Consider the following 9,966-nt stretch of genomic DNA (forward strand, 5'->3'; position numbering starts at 1 on the left):
TTGGCAAAGGTTGGAAAGTGTGTCAAGCAGCATCTTTTGAAAGATTTTGAATAAACAGATTAGAGTGTTATGTACAACAAGGGGAAAAGTGTGTCACATGTCATCTTTGAATGGATTTGAACACATTGTGATGTTATTTAGAGCAGAGAGGAGTAGGGTTTGAGAGGAGGGACAAATGAGAGGAGTAGGGTTTGATTCACTCATATAACAATACTTTTACAGTCACCATCCAGCCATTGGAAAATCATTAAGAATGGAAGATGGCTATTCTTTCAAGTGTTGACACTTCCTCCACAGATTGAATCAAATGTGATTTTTGGCAAGAGATGGCCTCAGCTGGTCATAGCTGGCCTCATCTGTCATTATGTTTGCCTGACTCTGCGATATCCCAGTCACCATCCAGCATTGGGTATCCCAGTCACCATCCAGCATTGGGAATCCCAGTCATCATCCAGCATCGGGAATCCCAGTCACCATCCAGCATTGGGAAATCATGAACAAGACTAGCCAAGATGTGTTCAAATGTTGACACTTGCCTTGCACATTCTGTCAAGAATCTGGCCTGAGATCAATCAAACTGCTTCAGCTGCATGGTCACAGCTGGTCTCATCTGTCATGTTGTTATGTTTACATTTGAGTCATTTAGCAGATGCTGTTATTCAGAGCAACTTACAGTTAGTGCATCTATCTTAAGGTAGCTAGGTGAAAAATCACACATCAGTTATGGTAAATGCATTATTTCTCAATAAAGCAGCTATAAGCAAAGTCCAACATTGGATATTTCTAGTAAGAAAAGACAAGTGTTAGTGCAGAGATGGCAACAGTGAGAGTATTTCTTATCTCAAGTGCACATGATCTCAAGAGGAGTAGTGCACGTGACTGATAAGTTGGCCAGATCACAGCATGATTTTGAAAGTGATCATATTTGTAAACGGCCAGAACGTCCACCCACAAAACGAAATTAGTCATAAACCCCAAGAAATCATGGCACCTGATCAAAGGGATTAGGGATCTTGTAATTGTTTTATTTTTGGAAGTATAGGGTCCGTCCCAAATGGCACCCTACACGCTACATAGTGCACTACTTTTGACCAGATCCCTATGGGACTATGTGCACTACTGTACATAGGGAATAGTGTGCGATTGAGATGTAGACAGTCTCTCATGACAGCCTTTAAGTTAAAATGTTAAACATTAATCAAATAGTTCCGATTTGGTTCTGGGTTTAGAAATGAGCTGAAGTACAATTTATGAGGTAAAAAGAAAAACATTGCATTCAAGTTCATGTTCAAGTTTTATTGTCACATGCACAAGTACAGTGCAATGTTTAACTTGTGAGCTCTACCCAATAGTGCAGTAATCAATATCTAAAATGGTTTAACTAATAACAAAGTATATAATAAAAAACACAATAAATAAGAGAGGAAGCTATAGACAGGGTCAGTGCCAATACCAATTTTACAATGTGCAGGGATACTGGAGTAATTTGAGGTAGCTATGTAACATGTAGGTAGGGATTAGGATAAAATGACTGATATCAGGGTAAATAATAATAATAAAAGTTAACAGTATTGCAGCAGGGTGTGTGTGTACAAGAGTGTCAATGTAGAAGTGATCGGCGGATATACAATACATGTAAACAGGGCTGAAAAGTGACTGGTAGCAGGAATATACTGTATAAGTACTTATGGTAATATATTAATGGCAATATATACAGTTGAAGTCGGAAGTTTACATACACTTAGGTTAGCTTGTTAACAAACTATAGTTTTGGCAAGTCGGTTAGGACATCTACTTTGTGCATGACACAAGTCATTTTTCCAACAATTGTTTACAGACATTATTTCACTTATAATTCACTGTATCACAATTCCAGTGGGTCAGAAGTTTACATACACTAAGTTGACTGTGCCTTTAAACAGCTTGGAAAATTCCAGAAAATGATGTCATAGCTTTAGAAGCTTCTGCACCGATGCCCAGTCCAGGCACGGCCTCCAGTCCAGCTCCAAGGCCGGAGCCTTCCCCTGTGCCGATGCCCAGTCCAAGCACGGCGTCCAGTCCTGCTCCATGGCCGGAGTCTTCCTCTGCGCCGATGCCCAGTCCAGACACGGCGTCCAGTCCCGTTCCATGGCAGGAGTCTTCCTCTGCACCGATGTCCAGGCCAGGGCCGGTGTCCAGTCCCGCTCCATGGCAAGAGCCTTCCTCGCCATCGAGATCCAGTCCAGGCACAGTGTTCAGCCTGGGTGCATGGCTGGATCCGCGGGATGAGCGGTTTCTTCGTCCCGCACCAGAGCCACCACTGACACTAATCACCCCCCCTACCCTCCCTATTTGGTTTCAGGTTTTGCGGCCAGAGTCCGCACCTTTGGAGGGGGGTACTGTCACGGCCTGACCATAGAGAGCCATTGTTTCTCTATGGTGAAGTAGGTCAGGGCGTGACTGGGGGATATTCTAGTTTATTATTTCTATGTGGGGTTCGAGGCTATTATTTCTATGTTGGTGATTTGTATGATTCCCAATTAAAGGCAGCTGGTAATCGTTGTCTCTAATTGGGGATCATATTTATGTAGTTATTTTTCCCACCTGTGTTTGTGGGATCTTGTTTTTGTGTAGGTGCCTATTTGCACTTCACTGTCTTCACGTTTCATTTGTTCATTTATTGTTTTTGTATTTTGCTAAGTTTCACATTATAATAAAGATGTGGAATGCTACTCACGCTGCGCCTTGGTCCAATTATTACGACGATCGTGACAAATATATACATGTGAACAGGAGTAATAGTGCCCAGTAGCAGGATAAAATAGATAGATACTAATGGTAATATATACATGTAAACAGGAGTAATAGTGCCCAGTAGCAGGATAAAATAGATAGATACTAATGGTAATATATACATGTAAACAGCAGTAATAGTGACCAGTAGCGAGATAAAATAGATAGATACTAATGGTAATATATACATGTGAACAGGAGTAATAGTGCCCAGTAGCAGGATAAATAGATAGATACTCATGGTAATATATACATGTAAACAGGAGTAATAGTGACCAGTAACAGGATAAATAGGTAGATACTAATGGTAATATATACATGTAAACAGGAGTAATAGTGACCAGTAGCAGGATAAATAGATAGATACTAATGGTAATCAATGAACAGCAGCGTAGTGGTAGTAATACATCCAGTGTAGGTGTGAGGGGGAGCAGTAGTTGTTAGCCATTTAACAGTCTCATGGCCAGGGGCTAGAACCTGTTAGGAGTCTGTTGGTCTGAGCTGGTCTGCATCGGTATCCTCTGCCTGATGGAAGCAAGGAGAACAGTCCATGTCTCGGGTGGCTGCAGTCTTTGGGAATTTTCAGGATGCTCTCCATGGAGCAGCTGTGAAAGGGGTCATGCCAAATAGTTTTAGCCTCCTGAGGGAGAAGAGGTACTGCCGTGTCTTCATCACGATTGTGCTGATGTAAGAGGACCATGTTAAGTCCCCAGTGATGTGGAGACAGAGGAACTTGAAGCTCTTGGCCCTCTCAACTGCGACCCCCGTGGATGGGGGTGTGCACCCACTCCTGTTTCCTGAAGTCCACGATCAGCTCCTTGGTCTTTCTGACGTTGAGGGAGAGGTTGTTGTCCTGGCACCACACTGCCAGGTCTCTGACCTCTTCCCTGTAGGCTGTCTTATCGCCGTTGGTGATCAGGCTGACCACCGTCATGTCGTCAGCAAACTTGATGATGGAGTTGGAATCATGCGTGGCCACACAGTCGTGGGTGAACAGGCATTACAGGAGGGGGCTAAGCACACACCCCTGGGGAGGTCCCGTGTTAAGGGGCCTGTGTGATAGAGGTGTTGTTGTTTACTCTAACCACCTGGGGGTGGCCAGGCAGGAAGCCCAGGATCCAGCTGCAGAGAAGGGTGTTCAGTCCCATTGTCTCTAGCTTCAGACTAAAATGTGGGTGGGGATGACAAAGAGAAACATGAAAATGCAAAGTCATTGCCCTCTTGTCTTGACTGTAGAGAATGAGGAAGGGGAACTATGTTCGGCCAGATCATGGGAGGAGGGAGGGTGGGGAGATGTGATGGATTGTTTACGGATGCTGTACAATAGTACACCCTCTAAATAACCCTAACTTTGGACTGATTAACTGGTCATCTGAGGTAGTATCGTGGGATCTATTTAAATCATGTGGGCTGACTCACTCCCTGACTGCTGCTGACCTTGGACCAAAATGCCTGCAAGGCTATTTACAATCTTCCCCTGTTGAGCAAGTCTCGTGCACTCCTACACCTCACCTTTAGGATCATAGGTTCTTAAGACCTCAGACCTATTTATAACCTCCTGTGATAATCTGAGCTTTCCAATGTCCACAATGCAAAGACACCAACCAACACCTCTCTCCTCTCAATACAGCTGAACTGCTTAGTGACCCACGTCTTTGTGGGACTGTGTGGTCACATGCACCGCAGCCTATGGCCTGTCTAAGAAAACGCAGGACAGGTGTGTCAGCTCGCTGGATTATTGTCAGGTCAACACAGCCAAGGTTGAGACCTTCTCAATATAGCTGAACTACTCAGTGACCCAATGTATTAAATGGTTACATGCACTGCTGCCTAGAGCCTTTCTAAGAAAACAGTAGAGGTGTGTCAGCCCATTTCTATTTAGGTCTGTCAGGGATTTAGGCCAAGTCTCCAGACTAAACATATGGATCAAAGCAGCTGAGGACATATAAGAAATACTGTGCGCAACACTTCCATCAAATGGCTGTCTCTGTGTGTTCTATTAAAGCAGTAGTTACTAATTGTTGCATAGTAATTACATTTCAGGTTTTTTGAGATTCATTGACACAAATGTGTCACAGGGGTCGTTGAAAGGGGACCAAGGCGCAGCGTGTAAAGTGCTCATATTTATTTTATTAATGATAACACTTCAACAAAATAACAACACGACAGCCAACAGTTCCGTCAGGTACGTATACAAAACGGAAAACAACTACCCACAAACCCCAAAGGAAAACAGGCTGCCTAAGTATGGCTTCCAATCAGAGACAACGAAAGACACCTGCCTCTGATTGGAATCCATACCCGGCCAAAACCTGGAAAACAAAACATAGAAATAGAATACTAGAAAAACCCCACATATAAACAGAAAACCCAAAAATACCCAACACAACCACCTGTCACGACCCTGACCGCTCTACTATGGCAAATGACCTCTTACAAGGGTCAGGACGTGACAAAATGTCACTGTGTAGAATTATAATACAATGAAATGCATCAATATCACACATCTTGATATAAAATCAGGTTTCAGGGAGTCAACACATTCTCAGGCACTGATCAGGCCACCTAAAGGACATAACAGAGCTGGATAGAAAATATGGGTTTAAAAATAGACCCCCTACAGCATCTCAGAAGTCCAATAACTTTTTAGATAGAGAAGATTAATCACACCCAACACTAGCGTTTAACATTCTATCACTGTCAGGACTGATGGCCATGACGATGATATTATTTGCACAGCTATCTCAGATTTACATGATTTGTCAGATATAATCTATCTCTGACTTTTCCTTGATGGCTGGTCCCGGGAAAGGGTGTGTATGTGTGCATGTTCAGTGTGTGTGTGTGTGTGTGTGTGTGTGTGTGTGTGTGTGTGTGTGTGTCTGTGTGTGTGTGTGTGTGTGTGTGTGTGTGTGTGTGTGTGTGTGTGTGTGTGTGTGTGTGTGTGTCTGAGTGTGTGTGTGTATGTGTGTGTTTGGTAATCGTGTGTTTGTGTGTGTATCGATGCAGACCAGTGGGCAGCATGGCATGAGTTGTAATGTGGAGCATAATGATTTTGAGGAATGCAAGGTTACAGTCCTCCTGCGCTCTGCTCTCTTACCCAATCCCGCTATCATGGTTGCAGTAGCATGATAAAAAAGGATGGGCTACGCCCCAAATTGCACTCTATTCCCTATATACAGTAGCGCACTACTTTTGACCAGAAGTAGTACAATATAGAGGTGTGGGATCTTAATTTGACCAGTTTTGTCGCAGGAGTAAAATGATCCTGCAGCAGGAGGATTTGATTGTTTAACAAAAAGTGATAATTTCTAACGGAAAATTAGTTTTGATAGGCTACAGTAGGCTATAGTGTAGGTGTGAGATCTATTGAGAGAAAGAGAACTGAGGGGATTGAGTGAATTTATATAAATCACAAGGATCATTTAGATTTCCTGCAGCGTAGGAACAGAGTGCGACAACAGTGTGATCAAATTATGATAGTGCATCTGTATAGGGTATATAGTGCCATTTGGGACACAGCCAGTGGAGTGGTCTATAGAGACCAGGCTGGATAGAATGAATATGTGTGAAGTAATAAGAGAACCAACTGCTATCAGCTTTACAAGTGTTTTTATGCATGGGTTATTGAATTCATATGCATTTCCTATCCCACATTACACACCCATCGTAGGGATACCAGCTTGTCTTGCATAAATGAGGTGGCAGTCAGATATACGTCTGTCTTATCTAGTCCTTACTTCACAAGGACTGCTGCTGATCCTCTAGATTGGTGTGTGTGTGTGTGTGTTTGTGGTGCATGCATGTACATGGATGTGTGTGTGTGTGTACTCGCTTACTGAGCACAGGGAATGCTCAGGGATGATACAAACTCTATTGGAGGGCCACCATAAACCATCATTAACATTAGAGAGAGAACTCACTGTACTTAGCTGCATCTGGAAACTAATTGGTATCAGGCAATGTTCTTTAGGCCTGAATTTCATGTTGTCAGAGTAACATAGTGGCGGTTTGCTTATTTGAAATGAATCCAAATGTACAGTAAGATGTTTATGTCCCCACATGGGCTTATTCCAGAACAGAATAAAACCCCTGCCTGCAAGCAGATGACTGAGTGGTCTTAATAATTAGTGTTTTAAATAGAACTTTGTCTCCTTGTGGTATGGGCACAGCTTCCTTTTCTGTAGTTAGGCTGGCGGCTGTCTTGTTACATTATCTAACAGTGTATACAGTAATTCTGCATTCCAAATGGAACCCTTTTACCTTAATGGGCTCTGGTCTAAAGTACTGCACTATATAGCAAATAGGGTGCTATTTATGAGAGTTGTTCGCTGCAATCTTAGTTTGAATGATGTTCAACAAACGTTCAACAAAGAAAAGGGAACTATGCCAAGTACCAGTGGTTAAGAGAAGTGGGAGTGAGAGTGGGACCACATTACCATTGGCTGCACGGAGTCGCATGAACAGAAACCCCATGCAGCCTTGTTTACAAGTTGGAATGTGAGATGTAATCTACACCTCCATTATGATGATAGAAACCCTCATTATTTAGTTTAATGAGTTTAAATTTGAGAGTAATTATTTCTACAAAGCCTACACTTTCTTGTTCTGCACTTCTAACCCGAGTGGGGCGGGTGTGGCTTCGTGACAATGATCGCAAGAGCAGCTGTCACAAATCTCACCGATTTGACGGTTCCAACGTAGTTCCACCTCCAACACCACCAAAACCGCTATGCGGCTGTCTTCTATCGCTGTTTAACGCTTGATCTGGTGGAATCTAGATCCTAGTGTGCATCCCAAATGGCACCCTATTTGCTACATAATGCACTACTTTTTACCAGAGCCCTATGGACCCTAGTGCACTACATAGGGAATAGGGTGCCATGTAGGACGCTACCCTATAGTACAGGGCAGCAGGGGATTAGATTACATCATTTTAGCATTTTAGATTACATCATCATCATTATCTGTTTGAGTGAGAGTTGATAAAGTAGATTACATTACTGCTATAATCCTCTTATTGATGGCTGATGGAGGGATACGGAGAAATGACCAAATGATGTGACTGCATTGGGCTGAAAAACAGGATCCATCTTTAGGGATCAAATTTGATACCTTGGAGAGAATAAAAGGTGTTGGTCGCAGGTGCAGGGCCAGGTCTAGCACGTCTGTTACAGATGATAGATTGATTCATATCTCCCTAAAGAGAGATGTGTGTGTGCAGGTGCATGTGTGTGTTAGATGTACTGTGCATGTGTGTCAGAGAGAGAGACGGAGAGACCAACAGAGGGAGAGAGAGGAAGTTATAAAGAGGGAGGACAGAGTTATGTAACTCAATAGGATGTCTAATGACTTTATAATGAGAGAGAGAGAGAACGAGAGAGAGGGAGAACATTCACTTCCTTGCAGGTCTAAATAAGTTTGTGCTGCAGACACGGGATGTGTCCCAAATGGAACCCTACTGTCACGGGCTGGCTCAAGAAAGCAGGAGAGGTAGAGTCAGGCGCAGGAGACAGAGATTTCTTGACCACACTTCTTTATTCCAGAAAGTAGATATGGTCGCCAAAAAATAGGGACGCAGCCCTTAAATACTTCCGTGGTGGTGAACACAAAGAAACCAACCACAGGCAGAGGAAAACCAGCACACGTTCCTCAAGCACACAAAACGGACAAGAAACATAATCACGCACAAACACAGACATCCTACGCTAACCTAAATAACCCCCCCTACTAATAACTAACCCAAAACAGGTGCGTGCCTACCTAGACCTAACCAACAGAAAGTGAAACAAAAAAGGATCGATGGCAGCTAGTAGGCCGGCGACGACGACCGCCGAGCTCCGCCCGGCCGAGGAGGGGCGCCACCATCCGTCGGTGTCGTGACACCTACTCCCTTTAAGTGCTACTTTTTCCAGGGCCTATAGGGCTCTGATCGAAAGTAGGTCACGACATAGGGAATAGGGTGCCATTTGGGACACAGTCAGTCTTTCAGGGACATCCTCTTGATCTTTTCATCCACTCCCCTCTTACTTTTGATCTTCAACCAACTGACTAACAGAAAACCCAGGCCTCTTAAAGAGATCTTTCTCCAACTAACAAACAGAAAATCCAGGCCTCCTAAAGAGATCTTCATCCAACTGACTAACAGAAAACCAAGGTCTCTTAAAGAGATTGTCATCAAACTGACTTACAGAAAACCAAGGTCTCTTTTAAATAGCTCTGCAAAGCCTTCAGTAGATTCTCCTACCCTGCTAGATCTAATTCCTCATTATAGCTCCACCCTCCAAAATGCATTGTCTTGTCAAAGATTTCGAGTCTCTTTGAAAAAGGCTGGTGCAGTGCACTGCAGTGGTCTTGTTTCTTGGCTTTGGGTATTATGTCTTCAATATTATGTAATTATGTCTGATGGCCAAGAGAGGGCTATGGCTTCATCCCATATGGCACACTATTTCCAATATAGTGTATATAGTCCCTGGTCAAAAGTAGTGCACTACATGGGGAATAGGGTGCCATTTGGGACACAACCTACTGTATATTACAGCCCACGGTGACAAAAAGCTTCCTCTCTTTTACCCTGACCCTGGCTCATAGCTGATCCATGAATCATTAAAGATGCATTCTCAAACTTTTGTATAATTTCAGCCAGTAGTTTTGAAAGTGGTGCTCACAAGCCAAAGTGGTCCGCGTTTTTTGTGTACTACGTCATCCAAATGTGTACCATGTCATTCATTTTGTGTAATATGTTACAAATGTTTGCCATTTGTATGATACAGTATCATACACATTTTGTAATTTGTGTGATATGCTAGGAATCCAATTTGTGCAATATGTTACACATTTGTTGTGCTTAAGATCCTGGTCTGCATCTTTAAGGGAGGTTGGATTGTCTTTTCTATTTCTCAGATTCCTCTGTGTTGTGTCTGTATTGGATCCTATAGCTGGCTCTGTGACACTAGGCAAATCAACATGCAAAGAACACTTCCAATGGGGATGGAGGGGAGGAAGGAGTACATGGGAGGGGATGGGAGGGGGTGAATCCTGTGTGTGTGGATTGGCTCTTCCCTCTCCCGTTCCCCAGGGTCGTTATGCAATATCCCAAGAGGAGAAGCTCCAAAGAAAGAACACAACGGGGGAGAGGGGTCTGAAGGTCTGGCCTGCAGGTGCCATAACAGCAGGGGGTGGCCCTGTTTTTGG

This window comes from Salmo salar, chromosome 14 (genome assembly GCF_965601325.2).
Source record: "Salmo salar chromosome 14, fSalSal1, whole genome shotgun sequence".
NCBI classification, from domain to species: Eukaryota; Metazoa; Chordata; class Actinopteri; order Salmoniformes; family Salmonidae; genus Salmo; species Salmo salar.